Genomic DNA, 15,652 nt, shown 5'->3' on the forward strand with positions numbered 1-15,652 from the left:
CATCCGTCTAAGCGTTGCGCTAAGTATAATCATGCAGAAGAGCCCGCACCAGCCATCCCCCCCCCCCCCCAACAACAGCGCCCTCTGTCCTCCTGATAAGCGCACCGCGTCCCCGGATTTCGTCGAAAAATGAGATGCAACAGATTCGGCCATCGTGAAAAACATCCGTGGACGTTTGCAAGTGTGAGGAGAAGTCGTACGTGGGCTTAAGCGTTTGCTCCGTGTAATTATTATAATAGCTCTGTCCTGATCTTGAAACATGCGCGTCTTCGTGTCGGGATGGTTGTGAATTTATTCTTGAGTCCGAGGTTGTCGACACATCTTGATATTCACGTTCGCTAACGTGTGACCTATAATACTTATGGTATCGCTGTTCTTGATGGGTCCTTTCCGTCCCAACCCATCACTTCATTCTCATCTTTCACGGCGCCTCGGACCCCCTATTATTAGAATACGCGTGTAACAGAGTACGGCTGTAATTTGGCAACTGCTGATCTGAAGTGAATTAAATTTGTCGGGTTTCAAATAGATAATGGTAAATAGTGACCTACAGGAGCATGATATTAGGACCTCGTATTTGTGGGAAAATATGGCGAAATAAATAAAGTTCAAGAAAATTGAAGCATGAAGTAAGTAACATTGTAAAGGTGCTACAACAACTGAAATAAAAATGATGTAAAGTGCAACAGTTCGGCGATTTATAGCTGACACAAATGTTAATTACGTTACACATAACGATGTCAGATGCCTCAATTTTGTGAACACCATTTTTTTTTGCAACTGTCAGGCAGACAAATTAACACATAGGCGTAAACGTCACAATTGACGTGCCAATTTTGTTCGCTTTAGGCGTACCAATACATTCAGTTTGCGAAACTGTGGTATCATTCTTTTTAATAAATGTGAGCGTTGTAGTGGTTGGCATTATGAAGGACGCCGAGTACCCCTTATCGCTCAGTCAAACAATACATGTAATAGAAAAGAGTATTCAAACAAGACAGAAGATTAATATGCAGAAACTTAGAGCATGCCAAAGGATACTTGACAGAAAGTTAAAATAGCACGTAGTACACCACAGCGCACATGCAACACGCACACAAGACGATTCCCGTGCCAAACGTTCATACTGGTGTAGCTTCAACACGCGAAAGGCTAGAAGTTATCCGACGGAGAGCGGAGCTGAAGTCCCAGCAGAAAGAACTTCTCGACATGTACCCAGATGCCAAAAAGAAAGAAAAAAGAAGAAAGAAGAACGTTGTGGCAACTATAGTTAACGCAGAATTGCGACGATGTGAACATGATGCTTAAGAATTTATTAAACTTGGCGATCTTGAACAACTTTGGCAACTGGGGAGTAAATAAATATCTGCTTCAAAAGAACTCTTTCTTTTAGATGTTACAAATTGAATTCAAATTGGTTCGACGGTTTCTTTGTTGCGTTAGCTTAAAGTAATCGGAGTTGCAGGCCCGAACAAATTTTTTAGGATCTTTAGTTTTGTATCATTTCTTCCTTTCTAATTTGTTCTGTCGTTCTGTCGTTCATTCATTTCTATTCACTCATTCATTTCTATTCACTCATTCATTCTTTCATTCGTTCTTTCTTTGTCTTTACTTTCTCCTGGCAGCTGTTCGAGTGTCAACCTCAATGTGACCAAAACTGTCCAAACAAGAATATCCTATGCCTGGAGGCAATGTTTCGACAAGGGTGAACTTGTCTTGATCACTAGGCGGACTTGTCATCACCCTGACGAAAACCAGTTGACCCTTGTCGAAACATCGGATCCACACGTGTGATTATTCCCTTGTTCAAGCTACTGGAGTTCATCTATTTCTTCGTGGGAACCCTTTGTCTTGTGTGAACATCAATGTTAACTTGCAGATGACCAGTCCATTACTTCAGTTCAATGTCGCGTGCGGGCAGCATGTCTACAAAAAAAAAAAAAGGAAGTTGCATGCCGTAATTCTTAGTCCACGTGTCTCGGAACATTTTAACGCTGTTTGAAAAGTTTGAGCTTTCGTGGATTTCTGAACAACTCACTGCCCAACTGCAGCAATCTTACGTCAAAGTGGCCCCGCGTCCCCAAAGAAAAGGAACGGCAATCTTTACCTAATTATAGAGAGTACCGACGGTTGTTTAATAATTCTATCAATTGTCTAATCTGCGCAATTCTTATCTGCTGAGTACTTATCTCTCAATTCCTTTTCTTTTTTTTTCAGTAAGATTTTGAATAAGGCTCTAAAGGGAATAATTGTACAAGCTGTATATCTCGATCTGTGAATTAACCGAAGCATCGTGGAGCGCTATCAGCTGTGGAGTAGTCACTTGCTTTAAAAGCGAGTGTCTTCACGGAAAAAGGATGACAAGGAAGGTAATCACTGTATCGAACGAGTGTGATATTTCATGTCGGTATCAGCGACCGGAGAAAGCCAGTCCACGTGTCCTTGGTTTGCAGAGTACCCTGTAAATACGAAGTACTCAGTGTCACATTCCCGGTGACCCACTTGGGCGTTAAAAAGGTCAATTGAAGAGCTACACATACCCAATGTCGCTTAGGATAACTTGTTGTTGGGCGAGTTAGTGCATATTAGCAAACAGTTTTGTAACTGCGCGAACAAACGACCATAGAGAGAGCACACAAGGACAGGCTCAAAGACTGCGCTTGCCTTTGTGTGTACTCTCTCTGGTCGTTTGTTCACGTAGTTATAAAACTGTTTGCCAGTACTCACAGTTATATACCCAGTGACCCAAATGAGTATATACTACATCTGTATATATCAATGAGAAGCACAACTTCGCGGTTATCTTTGGTTTATTTACCCAACAGTTTCGGGGCTCGGAAAACCGACTTTTTAAAGGTATCCCTTCAAATAGATCGGTTTATCGACCGAAACTGTTGGGTAAATAAACTAAAGATAACCGCGAAGTTGTGGTTGTCATCTTTCTAAATACGTTTAGCCCATTAAAAAATCCAGTGACTACTATATATGTATATATGGCCATGGTGCACAAAAACGACCAGCTAACAAAGTGCAAACATAGGACGAACAGTACAGGACCGACCAGTAAGTCCGGCGTGTGTCAAGAGCACATATTAATTTTTGTTTTTGTAATGATTAACTGGTTGCACTTGAGCTACCTGTGCGCAGTGAAGGCGTTTATAGTGTGTCCATTAACGCCAATACTGGCATAAATAAAGTGCTACAAATGCCTGTCGTTGTGTATGCCTGTGCTTGTTACTCGTGTATGTTGCGTACATGTGCACTACGTATGAACGGCCCACTTCACACATTGCCGATGTCGCCAGGACTAACACGCTTAGGGGTATGGTCAGGCAAACATCTCCAGCACCCATTAAAGAGGGCCCAATTTTCTTCAGGTACATGCGTCAGGCACAAGAAGTAATACAATAAGCAGCCTCAAGCTTCTAGGGCAGGATTGCATTTTGTTAGACTTATAAAATAGAGACCACTGGCAGCTTGGCCGCGAAATGAACCGTGACCATACACGAAAAGCACCTTCCAGCGGGCTTACCTAACGCAACTCTTCCTCAGGATTGTTCGGTTGTCGGTGGGAAGTTCGCAGGTCCGTTACTCCCGTCGAAGCCCGAGGTGGGCCTCCCATCACGTTTTTCCGGCGGTGAGGTCGGTCGCGGTCACCTTCTCCCAAAGTGTCGCCCGACCGCTCCAGGCACGGTTGTCACTCCAATCATGACGTCACGTCTCCGTCCCGCACGGGAGCGTCGCACTTCGGAAGAGTGGAAATTCTTGCGGCTGTCCTTTGAATCCGGCGCCTCCGAGACAACAAATAATAATACTAAAGGAAAGAAAAAAAACACAAAGAACAACAGTGTTGGCGCCAGCGGCTGTCTCACCTTCCGAGCGAAGCGCAGTAACGCGCTTCGTTTCGCTGGAGTATCGGCGTTCGACAAGTATCCCGTGCGACATCTGCCTAGGGGAGCTGCACGCAATCAGCGACACCAACTTGCAGGCCGCAGTTCTTTCCTAGGATGCCGAAGAAAATGAAAAGACTGCGCGGATGTTGTCGCAACACTGACAAGACTGGTGGGTTAAAGTGCTACAGTTATTTCCTTCAGGCGCCAATTAATTCGCTCCATTTAAGGTTTAGTTTCGACGCATATGTTCTTTTGAATCTTCATAATCCCAAAATTTGTACTGCCGAAGAACAGAATAACAATGTTCAGTTGTTCAGCGTGTTTTGTAATGTTTAAAGTACGTGGGCTTAACATATGCGGTAACTCTCGACACGAACACCCAATATGTCGTGTCTAGCATACTTCCGAAGCAGGAAGTGTGCTAGCCATCCAGCCACTTGAAATACGTGCTCGATGTAAAACATTCTGAAAAAGAATGAAAGAAGTTAACCCGATAAATGATGACATACTTCTATACCGATCGCTGACACCCAGACGCCTACCTTGCGACTACATTGACTAAAACATCTTGCATGGGTCATTCAAAGTTCCAAAACAAGTCCAATCAGAAGTGCTTTAAATTTAAAAAACCATTCTCTGCATGAGTGATTTTGCCTTTGAGGCACTGCCCCTATTGTGCACAGAGTGCCTGAAGGGGGTCGTACTTTCTTGAGGCTTCGCCGATTGGCAACAGGCCTGTGAGGGAACAAGTGTGATTGGATACAATAGCAGAGAGGCTCATGAATGAATGAATGAATGAATGAATGAATGAATGAATGAATGAATGAATGAATGAATGAATGAATGAATGAATGAATGAATGAATGAATGAATGAATGAATGAACCTTTGATTTCAAATAGTGAACTGTCACTGCGAGGCTCCGAATTAATTTTATTACCACAGACTTACATGTTGTGAACGGGCCCTTCGGACTCGAACGCATATGTAATGGCATCATAAATATCTACCATTATCTTCACTCTTCCTACCGCTCTTTTTCTCCACTGTTACCCGAGGCTGTCCTCCATCCTCTGCTCTTTTGGGTTAGGAACAGAGTCCTCTCTGTTGCTGAATTTTATTTCTTAAGCCGCAAATGAATTAGTATTGAGTTATTCTCTTTTCTTTTTTGCATTTCCCATCACCTCTTACTTCCCATTTCCATTATTTATGATTACAAATATTCATAAAGAATTGCTTTCTTTTTAATATACATTATTTGCTGTACATTTCAGTGGGTGTACTATTCAGTCATTCTCCAGGTGGGCTGACTGTTGGGCTGTGGTTGGTCTCGCATTATAATTATGGTAGATAAGCGCAAATTATTAGCGGACTCAAAGGATAAAGTAGAGAAGGGTGGGCGCTATAATAGCAGCTGCTTATTCTCATGCCACCGACCGATATTTCTACAATTTCTTTCGCATGCGAGCCGTCGCATCGTCGTATTCAATTGGAATCGTTATTTCTACTCAATAATTACATTTCTAATTTTTGTCATCTTTGTGTATTTCTCTTCCAATTGCATTCATTTACTTCTGCCGAGCTATTCTCGGTCGTAGTCATGTATAGAAGGTACGATTCATAATCGAAATCTAGCAACAGCATCGCCGGTCATCACCGGTTGCACGAATTCTCCCTCCAACAGGAATCTCACTTCACTGCGGTGCGCCGAGTTGAATTCACGACAACTATAAAAAATAAACAACACCAATATAAAAAAAACAATTGACATTCCAGCCAGTAAAGGGCAGTGCTGTTCCCAATTAGCTTTTGCGTGACAACATTCATCTCTCTTCCTTAACCATCAAAAGCCGCATCTTCGTCATCTCGAAATGAAATGACAGTCATGAAGAAAGGACATCTATGAGCGAGGCCACGCTGCTGCTAGACTGAAATGCATAAACATACACATGCGCGTATGTAGATGCGTGTTGTAAGCTTAGAGCAAGGAATTAAACACTCGAGAACGGATGGCACACGTCCTGTGATTCTTTGTGTTTGTCCCCGTTTCATTCAATATATTCATTCTACGCGAACGCCAGTGTCTTAACATTTTCATGAGCGCCCCTTGCAAACCGTCATCCAACAAGTTGCGGTTCTCTTTCTGTCATGAAGAGAACCGCAACAGGTTCATAAGACACTTACCTCCGTCTGCGACAAAATCAAAGGCAGACGCTACGTGTATACATGGATTCCTCCTTTCCAAGGGCAGCATAATTAAAGGTCGTAACAGGAAGCTCTCCTCGAGTGCGGTTACAAGCTGGCACACAGTCCCCACAGCAGCTTCCATTTTTCTTTCATGCCTTCTTGCACTGCCTTCTTTGTGAGTATTACAGTAACAGAATCCTAACCGGAGGACGCGTGGTCGCACAACTATTTATGACGGTCGCAATGACAACTGTCCTTGCTGACCAACAAAAGCACAATACGCGGCTCAAACAACTTCCGGCAACATTTTTGCAAGGCTAGAATCTTCCGTATCCTCAAAACAACAGGAATAGCCTTTCTTACGGCTTACTTTATACGAGCGTGAACAGTGCGCGCATTCCGGCAAGCGACCGCGCAACTTTGGGAGAGCACCATATGTAAAAACGTTTATAATAACCATCACCCTCCCAAGCAGCCATTAACGCTAATATGTGCCTCTAGCAGACGACGGTGGTACAGACGGACCCCGTCTGGATTGAGCTCTAGGCACTTTAGGGCAGATCTCCCCGGCAGTGCTCAACAACAATCACTGGGCCGCTTTAGCACTCGAGCTTCCCGAGCGCCTACAACGCTGTGCATAGCCGGAAGCAGTGGCGGACAGTAGCCAGAGTGCATCCGAAGATCGAGCTGAAGGCTAGTGAAGACCTCATCAACGGTAAACGTCTCCGCCGAGCCCTCCCGCGGCGCCACAGTCCAAGCGCGCGACGTGCCCGGAATCCGGCCGAAATGCGGAAGCGTTCGTCGCCGTCGTCGCGGTCCTGGCCACCGCGAGGACGGTGGCAGTACGCGCACGCGGACCCGCCACCAAATTTACAGCACACTTCACGAGGAACCCATGAGAGGGCCCCGACACCGTGTTACATGCAAATGGAAGCCGCTTACACGCGGCAAGGGAGAACCCGCTCCCTGCAGGCGTCGCTCGTCTGTCGGTCGGTCGTAGTGGCCGCAGCTTTGGCCGTGAACTCCGCCATTATGCCCTTGACGCCGTTGCTTTTTACTAGCGCACATATCTTTCTCTCGGGGTACGCGCTCGCGTGCGCGCATGCGCGTTACGCAGCGAAACGCCGTTGGGTTTGGTTGGCGGTGTTTGTAGTGGCTGTTGTGGTTGTGGGTGTGTGCGTGCGTGGCGCTTTAACTACTGCCGAAAGGTCCGGAAGCTTGTCAGCCTGCTCGGTCGTGAACCTTCCTTCTGTGACCTCGCTGCTGCACCTTATGGCAGAAGGAACCAGAATACTTAAGGCAATAAGGACCCTCGAGCGTTCCCCTTTTATGTCCGAGTCATAAGCGAGCACAACCTGAAACTAACGGTTTGTCAAAACATCTGGCTTTTCCTAGACCGAAGAAGTGTTCGATAAACGTCCACTGTGAGGAGAGGGAAGGGTTGAAAAAACGAAAGCATAGAGAACAAAAAGAAAAAAAGAAAGAAAGAAAAAAGAGGAAACAAATGGCGTCGAGAATGAGAATACGAAAGCAATAAAAGGTTCAAACGATTTCTTCCTCCTCTCCAGAATTAAGGCGAGAAATAACGGTCCCGCCCGGCATCGGCCTCTCCTATACTTCAGCAGTCTTCAGATTACTTCTGTTCGAAGGAAAAGGGAAGGGTTAAAGAAACCCAAGACTGGTTGCAATCAAAACGAGGCAACCTCACGACGAGTCTACGTGCGGCGACAGCCTGGCTCACCGGTCCGGTCATACGTAGGAGGCAAGGGACGGGACCGTCCGTATCATTGCGCGGCGTGAGCGACCTCCCGGAGGGGCGTGAAAGTAAGTGAGGAAGACGGAGCACGATTTGAGAAGGAGCGCCGAATACTGCGCGCGACGGAAGACAGCCACAAGGTGACGCGTTTGTCGTTCGCCGCGGTCAACGGATTCGCCCCGAAGGAATTCGCGGGGAGTTTCGGAAACCGATACGAATCAGCAGGGAATAAAATTTTATGCAATCATACCATTAATCATGGCACTGACGCCAAAGAGGTGAGCGGTTTGAGAAACTACTTCCTGTAAGTCCTAGATAGCTGACGAGATATTGGAGGAGACATAACTTCTGCTATAGATGAGGAAGGTGATGATTATTAAGACGAAATATCATTCCTTGATAGCAAACTCTTGACACAACGACGTGTAAGAACTAGGAATTTATGATTGATTGATTGATTGATTGATTGATTGATTGATTGATTCATTCATTCATTCATTCTAAGCTCCCAAGGTAACACTCGGGCTTTGAGAGAAGCTGTTGTGGAGTACTCTGGATAAATATTGGCCACCTGGCTTCTTGAAATTGCACTAAGTGCTCCTCTCTCTTCATCTCCATGCCCCTTCACCAGTGCAGAGTAGCAAATCGGACGTGCGTCTGCTTTTGCCTTCTCTCTCTCTCTCTCTCTCTCTCTCAGTGCTCGGCACAAGAACGTTTTTACAGCAAAGCTGTATATGACTCGGATCCCGGGACTTCTTCGTCTCCGTCGACAGAACACGATTACACGAATTGAAGTGAAAAGTGCCTATCTCCATTGGAATTATCCACGCAAAGCACACCCCAGTATTCCTTTCAATAAATAAAAGCGCAAAACGAGTGTCAGAACCATGTGATGGTGGTAGGCGCGCGCGAGCAATGCAAATCACGCAGCGTTCGCCGCACGCGTTTCCCGGTTAAGATTACGGTTGCATAACCCGGCAACTGTGGCATACGAAGCAGGGAGCGACGTCATTACACTGTCATATGCAAAAGAAGAAGCCGCCTACCAACTGATTTCATGTGTGATGTGATAGCGCTATGGAAAAGGCACGATAGCTAGGACTCCCGAAGAGCAGCTTGAACACGATTAGCGGCGACGGGAACAGCCACGTCGATATGCACAACGGCGTCGTGCTCTGGCTAAGCATGACCGCATCGATTCCTGCCCAAAGCAAGCCACGCACAGTTAGGACGCCTGATGAGCAACGCGAACACGATGAGCAACGAAGGGAACTGCAATGTCTTTCTGTCCGCCATTTCATATGTAGTGCATTGCTCAATCGTTCAAGGATACGCCATCTTGGTCTACCGGATCAGGCGATACCGCAGCTTGGCTGGCCAACCACCTTCACAGCGTGGATTGTAGGCCAGTTTTTTTCACATTCCGGCGACTTCGGAATGTGTTCACCGGCCACCTTGCGTCGACCCCGCGACCTCGTGTTCAGCAGCATGCCCCCGCGCCACCCGAACGTGGTGCCTGCATTCGGGATTCAATTCCGTGACCACGACAGTAACGCCGTTACCTCTGAGCCATTTCACCATCAGCTTTGTCATCAACTGCTTTTCCGACATAAACATGCGCCCTGTGCATGAAACCACATAATGTGAAACAACTATTTTCAAAAGAGAGAGAGAGAGAAGGGAAGACGGAAAGGCAGGGAGGTTAACCAGACTGAGTCCAGTTTGCTACCCTACGCGTGGGGAGGGGAATGGGGAGTGAAAGAGAAAGAGAGAGAACTTAAGTGTAGGTTGTCTACAGTCGGGCACTCAAGTCCGTTGCCTTCAGGTAGCGAAAAAGCGCTCTAACTGCTTTCTGGGCCAATGAGCTGTGAGGCCAGGCTCCCAAGATCTTCGCTTCCGTGAATGGCCTGTCATCCAGTCTATTTAATGCACACTGGAGAGTCTCACGTTGAATATCGAAGCGAGAACAGTGGCACAGAAGGTGACTGATGGTCTCTTCACACTTGCACTTAGCGCACATTGGTGAATCCGCCATTCCAATGCGGTAGCTGTAGGAGTTGGTGAATGCTACTCCTACCCACAGCCGACACAGCAGTGTTGCGTCACGTCGTGGAAGGTTCGCTGGTAATGTAAGTTTTAGTGATGGGTCGAGACTGTGTAAACGACACTTAGAGTTCTGTGGTGTATGCCAGCAACCTAACGTGATTGCACGAGCAAGACTGCGAAGCTCTCTTGCAGCGTCGACTCTGGAAAAAGGTATAAGGACTGTCGGTGAGCCAGCCTGGGCACGTCGGGCAGCGTCATCGGCGAGGTGATTACCAACGATGCCACAGTGTCCCGGCAGCCACTGAAATATGATGTCATGTCCTCGTTCAGATGCGCAATGGCAGGTTTCGTTGATTTGTGACACCAGCTGTTCATAATTGCCACGTCGTAAGCTTCGCAAGCTCTGGAGGGCTGCTTTCGAGTCACAAAATATTGCCCATTTGTTGGGCGGTTCTTTTTCAATGTATTCGACAGCAGCGTGAAGAGCGGCCAGTTCAGAACCTGTAGATGTCGTTACGTGAGAAGTTTTGAACTTGATGACGACCGATTGAGATGGTAGAACAACGGCGCCCGTAGAATTTTCCGACACGGAACCATCCGTGTAAACATGAATTCGGTTAGCATATGAAAAATGCAGAAGTTCCAATGTGATCTGCTTGAGAGCCGCGGTGGTCAGGCTAGCTTTCTTCACTATTCCTGGAACAGCAAGGTACACAGGAGGCTTCTTCAAGCACCACATAGGGGATGGCGTTCTTGTTGCGGGTGAGTGCCTCAAAGACAAATAGTGCCGGTTAGCCGCAATCGATCTGGAGAACGCTGCCTTGGGTCTTTTCTCAGGCAAGTGAGCGAGATGGTGGTCAGGGACTCTGGATATATGGCGAACATGCGCCCGGAGTGTGTCGATATCTATATAGGTCCTTATTAGGTTGTCTCTCGCGATGGCAATTGTTGCCACGGTTGAAGCATTTCGAGGTAGCCCCAGACATGTTCGAAGGGCTTGGCCTTGAATGCTCTGTAGGACATGGATGCTAGTTTTGTTAGCATTGGACAGCACTGGTGTGCTGTATCGCAAGTATCCTAGGAAGAGCGTCCTGTATAGTTGAAGCATAGATGTCACGGATGTGCCCCACGTTTTACCGGCAAGAAACCTTAGTATATGGGAGATAGAAGTAAGCCTCTTCTTCAAGTATGAGATGTGGAGGCTCCATGAAAGGTCTCTGTCTATAATAACGCCTAGGAATCGGTGAGTTTTTGCGTACGAAATTGGTTGGTGGTTAATAGAAATGGGGTACCAGGTCATGGGCTTGTGGGTAAAGGCGACTAAGGCGCACTTCTCGGTCGAAATGCTTAGGCCTTGCGCACGCAGGTACGATGATGTTAGAGTCACTGCTTTTTGGAGCCGTGCACGCACCTGGAGACGTGTAACTGCCGAGGCCCATATGCATACGTCGTCAGCATATATTGAGAGGTTTACTGTATGCGGTAGAACGTCGGCAAGGCCAAGGATTGCAAGGTTGAACAAAGTGGGGCTAAGAACCCCACCCTGAGGGACGCCACGATAAGTGTAATGGTCAGTAGTTCGGCCATCTGCACTGTGCACAAAGAAGGATCTTTTGAATAGATAGCTCCGAATCCACCGAAACATGCGTCCACCAATTCTATTATTTTCCAGGGCATCAAGGATGGCTTCATGCGTTACATTGTCGTAGGCGCTTTTCACGTCGAGGAATAGTGCAACCGGTATATGCTTGTGGTGTTTTTCTTGTTGTACAGACGTGACTAGATCGATGACGTTGTCAATAGAGGAACGGCCTCTTCTAAAACCAGCCATGGCATCGGGGTATACGTTGTGGCGCTCAAGATACCATTCTAGGCGGGTGAGAATCATTCTTTCCATGACCTTCCCAACACAGCTGGACAGCGCAATGGGTCGGTAGGATGCTAGGTCAAGTGGCGACTTTCCAGGCTTCAGGAGTGGTATCAAGCGGCTGGACTTCCACCGCTCAGGAACGACGCCATCAGTCCATGACTGGTTATAACATTCCAGAAGTCTGCTTCGGCCATCTTCACCTAGGTGGCATAAAGCAGCGTAGGTGATGCCGTCTGGTCCTGGCGACGATGAGCGCCTGCATGAGGCCAGAGCAGCGTCCAATTCCTCAAGTGAGAAGGACACATTCAATTCTGGGAAGCGTGTCGTAGGAACCTCACCCAGAATTTCGCCACTGATGGTGACCACACTGCCCGCAGTCTTCACACAGAAGTCTTCGGCTATATCGACCTGTGAGCGGCCTTGATAGAGGGCTAGGGATGAGAATGGGTGTCGTTGCTGTGGAGACGAGCCAAGGCCGCGCACCGTCCTCCATATGATAGACAGTGGCTTGCGGGGGTCAAGTGATTCGCAGAACGTCTTCCACCGTTGTTCCTCCAGCCTGTCCATACGACGTTGGATTTTCTTCTGTATACGTCGAGCGACTCTAAGGTCATGAATTGACTTCGTGCGCCTGTATCGCCTCTCGGCTCTTCTGCGAATGGTTCGAAGTCGCTCAAGCTCCATGTCAAAATCCGTACGTTTTTTAGCGGATGTAAATGTGTACTTAGACGATTCCAGTACACTTGTAATAAGATTCTCAATGGTGCCGGTAAATCCTTCTTTGCATGCCTCTTCCACCTTTGTCTTATACGTTGACCACCTTATATATACTTGTCGGGAAGTACAAGAGGAGAAGCTTCCGAATCCAGTGATACTTAAGTAGGTGGGAATATGGTCATGACCATGAGTCTCGATGTCAGAGAACCATCGAACATTTTGATCAAGTTGCCGTGACACCAAGGTCAAGTCTAAGCAACTGCTGTAGTTCGAACCACGCAAGTACGTCGGGCTGCCATCGTTCATAATGCTAAGTTCATGGTCGGAAGCAAATTCCACAAGTTTCCGGCCCCTCGAATCTATTCTGAAGCTTCCCCAAGCCAAGTGATGAGCATTAAAGTCTCCCGTGTTAATCCAGGGTCCAGTAGTCGCCGTCAGGATGTCTCGCAATCGGTCGCCGTCGAACCGACTATATGGGGATATGTAGGCGCCGATAAGGGTGAAGGCCACTTTATTCTTTGTAATGCGGAGACACACGTATTGGTTTCCATCATGAGGCTGCACGGAGTGGGGAATGTAAGTCAGTTCTGTACGGATGTAAACAATTACTTTGCTGGATTGCCCGCACGTCGACGCCATAAAGGCTTCGTATCCAGAGAGTCTTAGCGCTTTGGACACGTTCGGTTCACATATTACCACTACAGGAAATTGGTGCGTGAAAACGTATTGACGGAAACATGAAATCCGTGATTTAAGTCCTCTGGCATTCCACTGGAAAATCGTCGCGCTACGCACTTCATCACGGAATGAAGGCAGTGGAAGAGCCATTGTGCTTATGCAAGATTTGCAAGCACTGGGCTCAGGGCATCCAACACTTGCACTGCGCTTCGAGCTGTTGGCGTATTCGAGTTGCCCACAAGCGTGCGAATCGCATGTATCAAAGACTTGAGCATTGTAACAATTCGGCGGTCATGCTCTGTCAGCTCATCTGGGTGAGGGGTGGAGCATTGTGGTGCCTTTCCTTGTTGGGGTTTTTCCACAGGGCTTATCCTTGGCAGTGGTGGCCATTCCTCATCCACGGCATTCTTTTGAGATGCTCCGTTATCTATACACGGTTTGGAAACATTCTGCACTAAGGTTGGAGCAGATTCAACAGCAAGAGGCTGTGCGGCACGCGTATTCTTTGTGCGGAGAGCAGAATTCCTTGATGAGCGTCTGCGACGAGAACGACGTCGCCTGACGTCAGCAGCTGCTTCACGATGAGTCGACCGGTCCCTCACCATTTTCTTCAAGATGGAGAGTTCTCGCTTAACTCTAGGACATTCCTTTGATGAGGCATCGTGGGGCCCTTGACAGTTCGGACACTTAAAAGTTTTTGCCTGGCAGTTGCCTGCAGAGTGTTGCGCTGCACAGCGGGAACATACAGCAGACTTTCCACATACGGCGCTCACGTGACCGAATTTCTGACAGTTTCTACACTGAAGCGGCTTCGGAACAAAGGGCCGGACAGCATGTCGAAAATGACCTACCTTCACATGCGATGGAAAGCAGTCACCTTTAAAGACAATTTTTACGCATCTGGAAGTTCCGAGACGGGCCACCTGTAGTATCTGGATCCCATGATTGGCAGGCTTTATCAAAAGGGGTAAATCCTCGCCTGAGATGGCCGCATCAATGTCATATATGACGCCTGTAGTAGTCTCTTTTCCCATCGGGATGATGGTACGGACGTTCATGCCACCGAGAACAGTGACGGCTCGCAGAGAATCTAACGCCGACGCTTGGGCGACGTCTACCGCGACAATATTCTTCCGAGGGTTGACTCGTACGTCCTCAATGCTGTTCGGCAACAGTCTCTCGAGTTCAACCGATGCAACTTGCCTGTTGAGGAACCTCATGTTGTCGGAGGGTAGCACAGGTAAGAAAAGGATGGTGTACTTCGGCGAACTCTGCGGAGTCCTCATAGTAGATGTGTCCACAGAGGCCCTAAGCATCCGCCGCTTTGCTTTCTGGCTCAGGACAGTCACGTAGTCGTCGTCGGAGCTGTCGTCGCTCTCGGTCGAGTCTATCAGGGTAGCCTCGCTGTCGCTCGAGAGGCTGTTCCGCTTCCTTGAGGCTGCCGACGCGGGCGCCGCTACATCAGGTGGGAGTGCGGGTGGCTCCACTTCCATTCCCGTCGGGCAGGGAACAGTGATGCCCGGAAGAAAGTGAGAATTACCACAAATTACTGGTGACGGAGAACAAGCACTCAGCAATAGAATCACTTCTTCTTCTTCTTCTTCTTCTTCTCTGGAAGAACTATTTTCAAGAATGTGTAAAGCTCCTACCACATGGTTTTTTCCTCTATCCTAAAAGAGACGAATATTTTTTTCACTCATATCACTGCTGGTTGGTTTGCGGAATCTGCGCCGTCTTCGACACCGACCTCTATCCTGCTCCCCTTACCGGCCTGTAAACATCGAAAAAAGATAAAAGCAAACAAATTTGATCCCATTCCGCTAAAATACCCCTACGGCTGACAGGTACTTTTTGTGACTGCAGTAGAACGTCGGCTCCTTGACATTGGACACCACACGAATCAGGCAACCTGTCGCATAAAACGAGATAACGGAGCTCGTTTCATAGCTTTTCTCACTCTAGCGACAGCATAACGAGCGGTAAGCATAGCAGACAAATCTCTATATCCTTGCTTCCTTCTCCTTCAACCTCTCCCCCCGAAATGGTATACATGGGCCGGAGGACGATAGGTAAATGAAGCTGAGAGAGTGCCCGGCATTCTTATATACTTCCACGTCGGGCCTCGAGGGGCTTCCTGCTCGAACGAGACAACGCCGCAAGCGATTCTTCCGCGGTATTTTCCGGACGCCTCTTCGACGCGAGAAGGGACCGCGTGGAGGGAACGGGTCAACCGAGCGTGTCGGCTTAATTCCCCCCTCTTGACTTTACACAGCGGCACTGCACTCCACAAACATCGCAATGCTTATCTCACTATAAAAGTTCGCGTGCGCGCACCTTCTCGACAGAACGATGCAGCATAAGAAAGGTTAGAGCAAAAGTCAGTCTGCTGATTCTGGAGAGCGCTACTTCTGTTACCAAATCTGCGTTAGCTCTTTGTGCTAATCAGCACACGAATGCCTGAAAAGAGAGCGGCATGCGACATATACGTTCGGCGAAAACTAACTCT

General features: G+C 47.7%; 1 long non-coding RNA gene across 1 annotated transcript in view; it reads right to left on the reverse strand.

Annotated features, from left to right (window-relative positions):
- Positions 1-2,391: 2,391 nt before the first annotated feature.
- The window catches only part of LOC139049163 (uncharacterized), a 45,099-nt gene continuing 31,838 nt past the window's right edge, over positions 2,392-15,652 (reverse strand). Inside the window, exons 2-3 of the long non-coding RNA XR_011508142.1 lie at positions 3,533-3,814; positions 2,392-2,459 (exon numbers count right to left, since the gene is read on the reverse strand). This is a non-coding gene — a long non-coding RNA (uncharacterized lncRNA). The remainder of the gene's footprint in view (positions 2,460-3,532; positions 3,815-15,652) is intronic.

This window comes from Dermacentor albipictus, chromosome 8 (genome assembly GCF_038994185.2).
Source record: "Dermacentor albipictus isolate Rhodes 1998 colony chromosome 8, USDA_Dalb.pri_finalv2, whole genome shotgun sequence".
Lineage (NCBI taxonomy): Eukaryota > Metazoa > Arthropoda > Arachnida > Ixodida > Ixodidae > Dermacentor > Dermacentor albipictus.